The following is a 14,498-nucleotide window of genomic DNA, read 5'->3' on the forward strand; positions in this document are numbered from 1 at the left end:
GAGTTTCAATAAGAAGGCAGTCTCAGGGGATCAAGGTAATATCAAAGGATTGGTGCTCAGGGCACCCCTACCAGCCTTCCGTGGGTTTTGCCTGGAGCGTGCAAACGGGACTTCATTCTGGAATCAACGGCATCGGCTTCCGGCAGCGTGATGACGTCACGCACGTCTGAGACCGGCGTTTCAAGGGAAGTGTAGTTCTTCCCGGCGCTGGTGTCATGGCAACGCCGACGAGTCTGCAGTGTTCCTGCGGCTGCCGCGGTGAGCCGTAACACTAAGAATGAGGCTGAGTTTTTGACACAAAAACACCCAAAAATACCAGCCTTTTATATCCTGCCAAAAATACATAAAGAACAACGACCCCCTCCGGTAGGCCAATTGTGTTGGGAATTGGTTCTATTTTGGAACCTTTATCCAAATTTGTGAACCATTTTCTTCGACCGATTGTGGCACAGATGCCATCTTACCTATAGGATACAAAACATGTACTGTCCTGTTTAGAAACCATTTCTTTTGATCCTAATTGTCAACTGATGGCCACGTATGATGTTGAGTCGTTATATACTAACATTCCTCAGGATGACACACTTGAAACGATATGTGAAATTTTAGATATCAATCCACGTGATGACCAGACCCCCAATGACTATGTTATGCGCTGTGCCACTTTAGCACTTAAAGAAAATGTCTTTAGTTTTGAAGGAGATTTGTTCTGGCAAACCACTGGAACTTCCATGGGAAGTACATGTGCACCCAGCATGGCTAATCTCTACATGCATGGGTTTGAAACGAAACATATCTATCCGATGGAAAACCCTTTTCAAACTAAGCTCAAATTGTGGAAGCGTTATATAGATGATATCCTGGTCATCTAGGAAGGTGACCAGGATTCTCTGGGGATTTTTTCAGAGTGGCTTAACTCACGTGATAGTAATTTGAGGTTCACGGGGGAGGCCAGTAATTCATCTATTGCTTTTATGGACTTGAGACTATATCCTAAAGGAGGGAGGATCTATACTGAACTATATCAGAAGCCAATGACGAGGAACTCCCTACTAAGTTATCACAGTTTTCATCCTCGGGCCCTACTGACAAATTTACCGGTGGGTCAATTTCTTAGATTGAGGAGAAATTGTACGGAGCTAGCTAATTACCACAAACATGCCAAGAAATTGAGTGAAGAACTGGCTGTAAGACATTATCCAGTTCAATTAATCAAAAGAGCCTCCAAAGGAGCGCGCAACAATGATAGGGAGGCGTTTCTAGAAACCTATACCAAAGCCAAAACAGAAAGAATGGTTTGCGTAACTACTTTTAGCAACCTTACAGAAAATATTAAAAGGGCCATTAATAAAAATTAGCATATACTCAATACTGGCAATTTGACATTAGACCGCCCCCTTTTTGCACTGAAACATAGCAGTAATCTTCAAGACCTGATGGTGAACACGAGACCAAGGATTACAATTAGCCAGAGCAGACAATTAACTTTGTGGGGAGCGGCACCAGTGAGTGGCCACTTTCCCTGTGGATCCTGCTCAGTATGTCCCTTTACGCGCATTCGACTGAAGTCAATATATTACCAGGTACACCTTGGAAATTGAATAATCATACCAATTGCAATACCAGTGATTTACATGATAACATGTCCATGTTCACTTATGTACATTGGGATGATAACACGTAAGGTCCGACACAGGATAGTTGAACATCGGAGTGCTTTTCGTTGCAAAAGATCCAACACACTCATGACTAAACATTACTTAGAAAAGGCACACACGGAGGACGATTTACAGTGGGTTATTATTGATAAACCAAACTACGACATCAATATGGGTCCCCTTGATAGTGTTCTCTTTCATCACGAACAACTTTGGGTGTTTCGCACGAAGAGCAATATGAGGGGTTTGAATGAGGACATTCCTTGGTGTTCTGTGTAGCCCTTTCTCTGCTCTCTCTGTGGGGTGGTGAGTTTATGTATGTGTTAACATCCAGTATATTGGTTACACTCCACATCGGGACTGGGGTGGGTACAGCCTGAATACATGTACATTATTACACCTTGTTTTGTTTTGGATCCTGTTATACTGGATGATATAGATGTTATCTCTATAGCACCCCACTAGTCATTGATGGGACATTTCCTGGTACATATGAATGCATGGCTTTGGTATACTAACGGTAGAAGTCTGTTTATATTTAGAAAATGTCATACATACTGTGCACACTTTATTCTGCAAGTTGTAGTGTGCACCGTTATTATTTTTGTATAAGGGCTCCTGCTCCGTTCTACAGACATCGTAAGAACTACAAACTACAGTTCCCATGATTCAGATAACATCGAACTGGTTGCGTCATTTCCACGCCAGACGAATTCATGGTGGCACCCTCTGACACAATGACACACCAGGACAATGTTTTTTCTCACTTTGGTTTTACCGTACTGTCATTTTTGTATAAGGGTTCCCGTTTGGTATATTGACATCGGGAGAATCTCAAACTACAATTCCCATGATTCAAATGACCCGGAAGTTGGTGGCGTCACTTCCGGGTCACACACATTCACGAAGGCACTCTTCTATACAAAAGCACACCGGGATAATGTCTTCCTCCCCTTGGGTTTTACCATTTGAAGCAAGGACACAGAGGAACATGAGGTAACTGTGTTGTATTATATAGAAGGACGGCATTTGGACTATTTTTCGAGTAAATGCTTTTTTCTGGCATTTTGAGCCTTGACAATATTGGTGGGCATTATCTCTTTGGAATGTTTGTTATCGAGAGTTTGGTAACTGAGGTGTTCTGGGCTATGATAGTCTAGTTGCACAAGAGATTCGGTTATCTTTTTATTGAGTTGTTAATACGTATAGTGGATATATATGTACACATACATTTACCAACACAGTGGCGAGCACAAGTTACATGCTCGTGACATTTTATCTGTATTAGATGTGGCATTAATTCGACTATACTACCAGTCCTAATATATACATCATCGTGTGATATGAGCAATAGGAATGTTAAATGATGATTTACACTAATAATGTGTTGTGCATACTGGAGGTTGAGCTTCAGTTTTTGTCCTTTTCATCCTCAGAAATCTGTGATCTGAGGTAAAAACTCCCATAAGGTGGAGGTAAACTTATATTACCGCCTAGGTGAGTTGTCTTCTGTTTATTTAGAAGTATTTCCTTTTCACGTTTTCAATCACATGTGTGTTTTTTTTTATCATGTGTGTGGCAGAAATATCCTAACTGGACTAACTGGACTAACCCTGAATAATTGCAAAAGCGAGAAAAGTGAAATATTACATGTTACAATGAATACAGAAGCTCTTACACCAGTTCTTACTCACAGACCAACACATGGCCTCTTCATAACCACAGACATAAGCCAGTATTTGTATCTGAAAAAGGTGGCAACCTTCTTTATTGCACTAAGTGTTCTGTGTGGTACAGGTGAATGTCTGCTGCTGCTCTACTCATGCTGTACCTGTTCTATGTGGAAGGGAAGGTTGCACTACTGCATACCTGTTTGTTCTTTGTGTATCAGGAAGGCTTACCCTGTTGTTGGTTCTGTGTCATAGGATCTTTGAATTTGGGAAGCTAGCATTGCTACTACCTTTGTATGTTTCTGTGTATGTCAGTGAGGTTTGCGCAGCTGACGAAGTAGTGTTCTTTCTCAGAACATGAATAAAGCTTGCTTTGCTACCCCCTATATTGTACCTTTTGAGGGTCTGGCGGAATCATGCTGCTGTTGCCTGTACTGTACCTGTTCTGTCCTCAGGGAAGCTTTTACCTTGTCTGTTCTATATGTGAAGGAAGATTGCATTATTGTCTATTTGCTGTGCCCATTCAATTTGTGAGGGAAAAATACACTCCCTCTAATACACCGGATATGTGGGTGGAGAAGATTGTATCACAAAAGTCAATGCAGTACTTGCATTTACAGGACTCTCTATTAGCACAAATCTAGGGCACTATAGTTACACAACTCATTGACAAAATGTATTTGGCTCACAAATCTCTCTCCAGTAATATTCTATGTACAGGTATCACAGGAGGAACTAGTGTGTGTGTATTGTATTGTAATTGTATTTATATAGTGCTTACTACACCTGATGAGGCGTCGTAGTGCTTTTCGGCGAGTAGCATGACACTCCGAAACCCAAACATGATTAGTGGTGGATTATTATGGTGAAATTTGAGCCAATTTGAGCGATGGACATGTGAGTCTGTTGGATTGAAAAGGACTATGGGGGGATAGAAGAGGGATGAGTCTAGAAAGTGTTAATTCGGAGATCATTGACATAAGATATATCAAGAGGGATGAGTCTAGAATGTGTTTATTCGGAGATCATAGAAGTAAGATGAGGTTTGGGATAAGTATAAGGAGAGATGGAGGAGGGAAGAATCTCTAGAAATGGATTAGGGAGATAATACCAGTAAAATGAGTTTTGGGATGAGTCAAGGGAGGGATAGGAGAGGTAAGAATTTTTAAGAGTTGTTTGGGAGGTCATAGTATTAAAATGAGGTTTGAGGTGATCCAAGGAGGGATAGAGGAGGGAAGAGTCTAGAAAGGGTTATTTTGGAGATCCTAGTAGTAGAATGACGTTTGGGATGAGTCATAATAATAAATATATAGATACAGAAGTCCATATTATACATATTTATATGTGTGTCAATGCGTGTGTGTGAGGGTGTTCCTCTGCCTGGGTGTTGTTTAAGGCTGTACATCAGTGTGTCTGTATGCAAATGCTTAGATGTGTCCATGTTTGTGACAGATGGTCTCTGTATCTGTGGGTTCTTGTCTGAAACGTCACATATCTCTCTGTTGCTTTAAATCGAGAATAGTTAGCCACTGGATGTCCGCTCAGTCGATAGGGGATTATCTTCTTGTGCTCTGCAAAATACTTTAGTTCCTTCAGCTGACAGGGAAGCTGTACCATCTATTAACAGCAATGGGGCTAATAACGGCGCTGTTAGGAAAGGTACAGGAGTCGCTTCATTGAGTAATTTATAAGTAACTTCTAACTGTGCGGAACATATCTCTTTGCAATATGTAAATGATTATACTTTTTCAAGGAAAAAAGTGGATACACGGAGAATCAGAACAGATACATGCTAGACTCTGGTATATCACTTTGTGTTTTTTGCATCTTATTCATGCTCTTTTTTGTCGGTGTATACCAGTGCTTCCATTCAGGGTTTCAGTTTTCTAAAACATTTGTGGAGCCGTCTTCTGCCCCACCCCACCCTGGGAGCCTCAGAAACCAGTTATGAACCATTGCTTTACAGTTTTTAATAACACATTTTATTGATTTTTAACCTTACAATAGGCCCAAGTGACATGAAGCAATACAGCTTAAATGAGGTTTGTCGAAGTACATATATTATTATTCCTTCATCCATAAACAATCTATTGCAAGGCCAATTACTATAGAAAACATTATAATTATCCAACTCTAACATTGTCCCACCTCTGATAATCATAAGGAGTAGGTCCCGCACATCGCAATTATATCTATAGGTGAAGTTGCATATCTACAGCTTCTACATGAATGTTTTAATCTCTGTATCCAATTGGCTCTCTGCACCTTCATGTGTTTTCAGGGGAATGTTGCTATAGATGGCCCACCTATTTCTGTGGACATCCACAGGCGATAAGAACCGGGAGCTCCAACTCCATAAGGAAGTCTAAACCTATCTTCAATTTGTTTTTTTTTGTTTTTTTTAAGTTTCAACAAAACCTTTATTCAGCAGGAATAAACAATACACAACCCCTATGCCTACAACCATCGAGTGGCCGGCGGCGTATTATGCGAGATGAAAGATGGTAATGTACACAGCTGTCCGCCTACAACCCGCCAGGGGCCGGCAGCGTCACAATAATCTTCGACATATGTTACGGCAGTCAATGGGGCTGCAACATTCTGTGTGTCGTGTAACCTGTATTCTACAGTGACCGTATGAACATGTATAAATTGTGTATTAGTAAGATCCGACATGCGCAGCGGCCCCCCATGCCATATCTTCGATATATAGTACATCATAATCACAGTGGTAAACCCATAGTTGTCGGAAGCTCCGTGAGGGGGAACCACCATCCCGCCACCCTCCCGCAACAGATGAGTGGGCTGTGGCAGCTCCCGGCCACCCCACCAGTTATCAACGGGAGCGCCGATCCGCAGGGCAGGAGTGAGATATATGGACAACCTACACCTGACTGAATCCCCACTGCCACCCCTTCAAGCAATTCAATCCAGTGGAAGCAGTAGTGTAGGGTCTGAGCAATTGGTCATCTGGGGGCGTGCTATGTCTGTGGATGCGATAACAGATAGGTTGTGAGAGGACTCCAGATATCTACCGGTCTGGATGCTGAGGGCAGAAGTTCCGCATATCTAAGCAGAGTGTCCTGGCATTGTACCATGTCTTTGATCCAGTCTTTGAATTTAGGAGCCCTGCCTCTCCCCCACCTACATGCTATGAGTCTCTTCGCTATGAGAAAAGCAACTGTGGTAAACCTGCAAACCGGTTTCTTGACGTTTTTTGTGTAGCCCAAAAGTGCCTGCGTTGGAGAAGGTGTCATAGGGACATCAATCATCTCTGAAATGCCAGAGTATATCTGACACCAATAGTCGGCGATGTCCCGGCAGTTCCAGGCCATGTGCAGAAAGTCTGCCGCTGGTGAGCGGCAGCGCCAACAGAAATCATCCTCTCGCAGGCCCACCCTACACATGTGAGCAGGAGTACAGTAAAGCCTATGCAGGAACTTGTAGTGAATAACCCTGAATCTACTGCTGGAGGAGATCTGCTCGGTCTGTAGGCAGCAAAAGCTCCAGAGCTCGTCTTCAATGGGTACCCCTTATTCTGCTTCCCATTTTGTAAGTGCCCTGCAGGGTTCTAGGTCCGGTGTACCGCGTAGTGAGTGATAGAGCTTGGAGACCGCGTGTGCTGGAGTGGCAGCCTCGAGCAATTGGTGTAAAGGGTCTAAAGTGGGTGGTTCATCCGGAAATCCCTCTGTAAGTGCACGAACACCACTGCGGAGTCGAATGTAGAGAAATGTGTCCATGGGGGTAGGTGTGATGTCGGCTAAGATGTGTGTCAGTGAACGAAATTGTCCGTCTTGATATAGGTCACCCCAAGTCTTAATGTTAAGTTTGTCCATAAATTTTTTAAATAATCGTTCCTGCAGAACGGGTAACAGAGGATGGTATGCCAGGGGAAGCAATGGGGAATATATCAAGGACGTGCAGAGTTTTTTCCAATATGCCGCCATGCTAGGACTGAGGTGGAAACTGTGGTATGGTGCACAACCCTTGCCTCTGGCGCACTAAATATGGCACCCTCCAATGGGATGGGATCCGCTAGCCAATGTTCTACCGCTATCTGCGGCATAAAAGGAGTGGGGTGGAACCAGTGATAGACGTAGTGTGCCTGAGCGCTATAGTAGTAGAGCTCAAACTCTGGTAAATCAAATCCCCCCTGCGCGAATGGGCGAGTCAATACGTCCCAGCTCAGGCGTGGTCGTCTCCCCCCCCAAACTAGACGAATAAGCTCGGAGCGCAAGCGTTGGAAGAAGGACTTGCCCGGATAATATGGGATATTTAAGAAGAGGTAAAGGAGTTTGGGAAGAACCACCATCTTAATGAGAGATGCACGGCCCTCAAAAGAGAGCGGCAACGTGATCCATCTGGTCACGCAAGTTTGAATATTATCAAATGTGCGGCCGTAATTCATCCGCATCAATTCTTCCCGATCCCGAGAGAGCAGTATGCCCAGGTATCGGACCTCATCTTCGCACCACCTCAGTGGATAATCAAGGTGGAACGGCTGTGCAGCCGCGGTGAGCGGGAATATAGTGGATTTTCCCCAATTAATATGGATACCGGACATGCCCGCAAACCGAATGAATTCCCTCAGGATAGGGTTAAGGTTAGCAGCAGGGTCGCGGAGGTACAGCGTGATGTCATCCGCGTACAATGATATGAGCACCTCCCGCTGCAAGCAGCGCAGAGCCTTGTCCCTGTGATGCTGTCGGAGCCGAGCAGCCAGCGGCTCCATCGCTATGGCGAACAGCAATGGGGATAGGGGGCACCCCTGACGTGTCCCCCTCGATATAGCAAAGGCCTCTGATATCCGACCGTTCACCCCTACCCGAGCCACCGGCTGACGATAAAGGATACCTATCCACTGCGTGAATCCTATCGGCAGCCCCATATTGCGCAGGATACATTGGAGATAGTCCCATTCCAAGGAGTCAAATGCCTTAGTGGCGTCCAAGAAGACCGCCACCAGTGGCAAGTCAGGGTCTACGTTCTGCAATATTGAGAAGAGGGTCCGGAGGTTGTGGGAGGTGGCCCTGCCTGGGACGAATCCCGCTTGATCCGACAGCACCAGGCCCCCCAGTATCAACTGCAATCGATTGGCTAATACTTTGGTCAGAATCTTAGCGTCGCAGTTGATTAAGGAGAGGGGGCGGTAAGAGTCGCAATATTGAGGTGGTTTCCCGGGTTTCAGTAGGGAGGTAATTAGAGCTTCCTGCATTGATGGGGGAAGTGCGCCGGATTCATGAGAATCCATATAAACCTCGCGAAGCACTGGAGCCAGGATATCCACATAGGCTTTGTAGAAATCCATGGGCAAACCATCCAGGCCGGGGGCCTTACCAGGCGCCATCTGACCAATTGCGTCTCTAATTTCATCCAGGCTTATGGGCTCAGCCAGGAACTCCCGCTGACGGTCTGAAAGCCATCCTAATGTGAGTTCCCTCAGATAGTCATCCATATCCAGTTCACCTACTCTGGTGGTAGAGTAAAGGGCCGAATAGTGGGCAGTGAAGGCATCCAGGAGCGAGTTTGTGTCTCGCAAAGGTGCCCGTCCGTCGCTCTCCAGCTCCAATACGAAATTTGAGCTCCGTGGGGGGCGAACCACTCCCGCTAGGAATCTCCCGGGGCGCTCTCCCTCCCCATAAGCCCTCGCCCTGAAGTATTTACCCCTGAAGTTAACCTCCCTCTCCGCGGTGGAATTGTACTCCGACAGTGCCGTCCGGTATTGTGCTTGCGTATCCGAGTTAGTGGCATAATCGGGTTGAGTTTCTAATGCGTGCAATATGGTTTCCAATTTGTGAAATGTGGTACGTAAGGCTCGCAACACACCTGAGCTCTTGGAGATACAAATACCCCGCACTGTGACCTTCAACGCCTCCCACAGGGTGGCAACACGCTCCACTGATCCCTTGTTATGCAACGGGAAGTCCTCAATGTCTTGACACAGTTCGGTGCGGAACAGTTCATCAAGTAAAATGTTAGGTTGGAGTCGCCAGGAGGGCAACCTCCCCATCATGTCAGGTAAGCGGAATTTAGCCAGCACCGGGGAGTGGTCAGAGAACGTACGGCCCACATGTTGTGCTGCGACAAGCGAGGGATCTAAATTTCTGGAAATCAACAGGTAATCCAGTCTGGCCCACGTGGCACGTGCAGTATTCCAGTGTGTACCCTCCTTCTGAGTCGGATGCAAGTGACGCCAGGCGTCTATGATTTCCTGTGCATCACAAATGTCACGCAGGTATCTGTGTGTGTTGGTGTAGTGTTGTGTAGAGGGATTGGACCTATCTACTGCATTGAAGTCGCCCCCCCATATGAGGTGTGTGGATCCCACGTCCCTGATCCTGTTCCAGAGAGCAATGAAGCTGCTAGGGTCATCACAGTTAGGGCCATAGGAGCAGGCCAAGGTGATGGTTTCAACACCTATCCTACCCCAAGCCATACAGTAACGTCCCTCCCGGTCGGCTACGTTGCCCAGGGGAGTATAGGGGACACCTCTTTTTATCGGGGAACAACCTTTACAACGCAACTTTTACAACGCACTACCATTACAACGCATTTTTTACAACGCATAATCCATTACAACGCATGATATTACAACGCATGACACTACAACGCATTTTTAAAAACTACCTTTACAACGCATTCCATTACAACGCATACTACCATTACAACGCATACCATTACAACGCATAATATTACACTATACTATCCAACACTTACCCTACTGATGCACCCCCTGGAGTTAGAATAGTAATTTTTACCCCTATACTATCCAACACTTACCCTACTGATGCACCCCCTGGAGTTAGAATAGTAATTTTTACCCCTATACTATCCAACACTTACCCTACTGATGCACCCCCTGGAGTTAGAATAGTAATTTTTACCCCTATACTATCCAACACTTACCCTACTGATGCACCCCCTGGAGTTAGAATAGTAATTTTTACCCCTATACTATCCAACACTTACCCTACTGATGCACCCCCTGGAGTTAGAATAGTAATTTTTACCCCTATACTATCCAACACTTACCCTACTGATGCACCCCCTGGAGTTAGAATAGTAATTTTTACCCCTATACTATCCAACACTTACCCTACTGATGCACCCCCTGGAGTTAGAATAGTAATTTATACCCCTATACTATCCAACACTTTCCCTACTGATGCACCCCCTGGAGTTAGAATAGTAATTTTTACCCCTATACTATCCAACACTTACCCTACTGATGCACCCCCTGGAGTTAGAATAGTAATTTTTACCCCTATACTATCCAACACTTTCCCTACTGTTGCACCCCCTGGAGTTAGAATAGTAATTTTTACCCCTACACTATCCAACACTTACCCTACTGTTGCACCCCCTGGAGTTAGAATAGTAATTTTTACCCCTACACTATCCAACACTTACCCTACTGTTGCACCCCCTGGAGTTAGAATAGTAATTTTTACCCCTATACTATCTAATACTTACCTTAAATGTAATTTAATATTATGCGTTGTAATGGTATGCGTTGTAAAGGTAGTATGCGTTGTAATGGTAGTGCGTTGTAAAGGTATTTTTTAAAAATGCGTTGTAGTGTCATGCGTTGTAATGTCATGCGTTGTAATGGATTATGCGTTGTAAAAAATGCGTTGTAAGTGCATGCGTTGTAATAGTGTGCGTTGTAACGTCATACATCCCTTTTTATCAGAATAGCGGTGCCTCTCGCATAGGACGAATAGGGCGCAAAAGTAGAGTGTGCTGCCCACCTGGCGGCAAATGTGCCTCCGCGGTGGGGTCTCCTGCAAGAAGACTACCTGTACCCTTAATCTGTCCAACGCTCCCAAGATGTGTCTCCGCTTCCTCGGATCTCCCAGGCCTCTAACATTCCAGGTGATAGCAGAGAGTAGCCCCCCCACCGATGTCAATGTTTACGGCGCGACTCATTTCTGCAGATAGGGGAAGAATAGGTCTGGGAGCATACCACGCAAGTCCTTCCCTTATGCCACTGTATTTTGAAGGTGTCAGATGGTGCAACAACACTATGCATGTTGACTTTTCCAATACTAAATTCAAACAAACCAAATACAACCCCTTGAAACCCTCCCCGCCCACCCACTCCGACATCCCAAACATGCCGAGCATCTCCCCCACCCCATACAAACTCACAGTACCAAGTCATTAACCTACTGGAGAACACCCAATTGGGGGACACAAGGGGTCCGGACCTGCCTTTCACCTCCCCCGATATTTCACCCGCTGTCCGCCAGACGCAATAGCCAGCGGAAGGCGCGGGAGGGGGAGGCAAATGCCGGAGCGAGGTCATAGTTAAGTAACATCTAGGAAAACCATGAGAGCAACAGAGTCCAGCGAGTGGCAGCTCATCGTGAGAGGGCCAGGACACAGACCAACGCGCATAGCGAGCGCTCGGGCCCGAACCCAAGGCGTGAGCGAAAGCAAGACTGTAGTATCAGGATGGGCCAGAGTAATAGCTATGACGCTTTTAATCAGTCCAGCGCAGAAGTGGGTGATCGGGAGCCAGCTCTTTCCGATGGGGACCCGGCAGCTCCCCGGGAGCTCTTGTGGTCTTTGAGAAAGAGTTCCACTTGAGAAGGGTCTTGAAAAATGTGAGGCTTGCCAAGATGGACCACCCGTAGGCGAGCCGGGTACAGCATGGAGTATTGAATTCCACTTTGGATCAGACGTTTCTTGACCGACCCAAATTTACGGCGCGCATCTTGCACCGATTGTGTGAAGTCTGGAAAGAAGGAGAGTGTAGCGTTTTCAAACTGGACAGGTTGTTTCTCCCGGGCTAGTCGAAGCAGGGTATCGCGATCTCTATAGTTCAGAAATCTGATGATGATAGGCCGTGGGGGGGCTCCGGGCACGGGACGAGGGCCCAGGGTGCGATGGGCTCGCTCAACCACCAACTGTGGAGAGAAGGTATTCGCGCCAAACAGATCAGACAAGAGCTTTTCAATGAAGAGTTCCATTTTGCCGACAGATGTAGACTCCGCCAGACCAATAAGGCGCACGTTATTGCGGCGCGACCTCGCTTCTATGGCCTCGTTCTTGTCGGCGATCACCTTCAGTAATCTCTTCATGTGCGATACTTTGATTGCGGTGCCCGTTGCCCCATCCTCCAGCCCAGAAATCCGCTGCTCCGACTCCTTAACTCGCTCCTCTTGTTGGTCGAGTCTATGTACTACAGAGTCTAGGCGCCGAGACATACCGTCAATTTTCGAGTCAATTGAGGTGAGGCTAGTTTGCATGTTAAGCAGGAGCGCCTTCCAGTCCACGTCTTCAGCGTCTCCTCCATCAGAATCGCCGTCCCCCGGTGGAGGGCCGCGGGTTTTTTTCTTTTGAGTTTCGAAGGGGAGTCGGGATTGCTTGGTGTCTGTTTTCCCCATTATAGCCAGGTATCAGAGACAAATTCCCCTATAGTTTCACCAGTATGGAGGACTCTCGCCGGAGCTGTTAGGATCACGTCGTGTATCTTGATAGGGAACAGCCCCGCACTCTGAGCCACAGCCACACACGGCCCCACTCGTTGTTCGCAAAAGGGAAGGGCACGATACCACTAAGGCGGGGGAACCACCTCACAGAGAGCGCCAAACACAATGTCCCATCCTGAAGAGGAGTTTCAGCGCACGGTCGCTACTCCGCCAGTGCCCCCCCGCAAAAGCCTCCAGGGGTCCGGTGACGACGATCCGTCCGGCCCAGCAGGATGACCAACCTCCTCTAGTAGCGTGTGTCTTAATTTACAGGACGCAGTATTGGCGGTGCAGAGGGGCCTGCAGCATCACTCTCCGCGGGTCACTATCCACGCCAGGGGGCCAGTCGGTATCAGGCAGCCTCTCTCGCTGGATTCCGATAATGGACGTGTTCGGTGCGGTATCCGCGGGAGCGTCTCTCCGCCGTGGATCGGGGGAGGGGGTAAGCAACAAGGATTTGTGTCGTCCCGCACCTCCAGGGACAGCTCCGGGCGGGTAGCGCACCTCCCCCCCTCCGGTCTAAAAATGCAGAGATCCGGCAGGCAGCGGCCGTCATGCAGCTCAGAGCCCCCAGCAGCGCCCCAGCTCGTCACCGCCTTACCGGCACTCCAGCAGGTCCGCCTCAGCCGTCGGAAGTCCCGTCCCCAGCGCCAGTCACCTCTCGCCGCTTCCAACAGCCGCCGCGCGCCGCGGCCCTCTGTCCACGTGCAAGCCGCGTTGTCGCGTGAACACTCGCGCCGGCTTCCTCGCTCTGGCAGACACTCAGCTGCACCCGCCGGAACTTTCGGTGGCGATTTCTCCCGCTCCGCCAGGCAGATCGGCCCAAGACTCGCCACAGGCACGCTCCGGCCCCAGCCCAACACTCGGCGCTGGTCAGGAGTTTATTTCCAGGATGCAGGATGGGCTAATGAAGTGATAACTCGCCCGGCTGGCGAGAGCCTCACAGGTGTGCGGCCATTACAGTCCGGCGCCCTCTAGCGCCCCCCTAAACCTATCTTCAATTGCGAGACCCGGGGAGGGTCCTCAGCCTTCCATTGCCTGGCTATATCGTGATTAGCTACTGTGAGATCTAAAAAGAATAGTTATCTTTTGTACCTGTTACCCCCAATGGTGTCTGTACTATGTAAGAGTGTTAATTTCAGAGACCTCGGAATGTCCCATGCCAGTACTTCCATCAAGCAAGTGAGTACCCCTCTCTAGAACCGGTCTAGGGCCAGGCAGGACCAGGTTGTTTGTATGAAGGTAACTTCTTCTGACTGGCATCCGAGACAAAGTGGGGAAGCGATCTGTGTTGGGTTTAATACACTCTCTTTAAGTATTTAAATTGAATAAGGTGAAGTTGAGAGGAAATTGCGGCCTCGCGTGGTGATCGCAGGGCTTCAGCCCAGTCGTCCTCGTCAATTGGTCCAATATCAGCATCTCAAGTGGCTCTGAGAGCATCCAAGGTTGTTGGTCTATTAGAAACTAGGCTTTGCTAAATCTTGGATATCTTATGTTCCTCAAGATCCCCCATGAGAAGTTTGCCCTCCAGGGGGCTGAATTCTGGCAGGGTAGTTAACTTTTTAATGTATGGGAGAAGAGCATGTCGCAATTGCAGAATCTGATATAATTGAATATGAGGCATATGGAATTTTTTTGGGAGGTCTCCAAATGATTTGAGGACCGTGCCTTTCATGACATCCACTAATGTTGAG

The 14,498-nt window shown here is 47.2% G+C and overlaps 1 protein-coding gene across 7 annotated transcripts in view; it reads left to right on the forward strand.

Annotated features, from left to right (window-relative positions):
• The first annotated feature begins 2,537 nt into the window (after positions 1–2,537).
• Positions 2,538–14,498, forward strand: part of LOC146829091 (uncharacterized) — a 351,679-nt gene continuing 339,718 nt past the window's right edge. For all 7 annotated transcript variants that reach the window (XR_014962184.1, XR_014962183.1, XR_014962188.1 and 4 more), the window contains exon 1: positions 2,538–2,654. The gene's annotated coding sequence lies outside the window, so the exon portion shown is untranslated. The remainder of the gene's footprint in view (positions 2,655–14,498) is intronic.

Source organism: Triturus cristatus, chromosome 5_2, assembly GCF_964204655.1.
Source record: "Triturus cristatus chromosome 5_2, aTriCri1.1, whole genome shotgun sequence".
Lineage (NCBI taxonomy): Eukaryota > Metazoa > Chordata > Amphibia > Caudata > Salamandridae > Triturus > Triturus cristatus.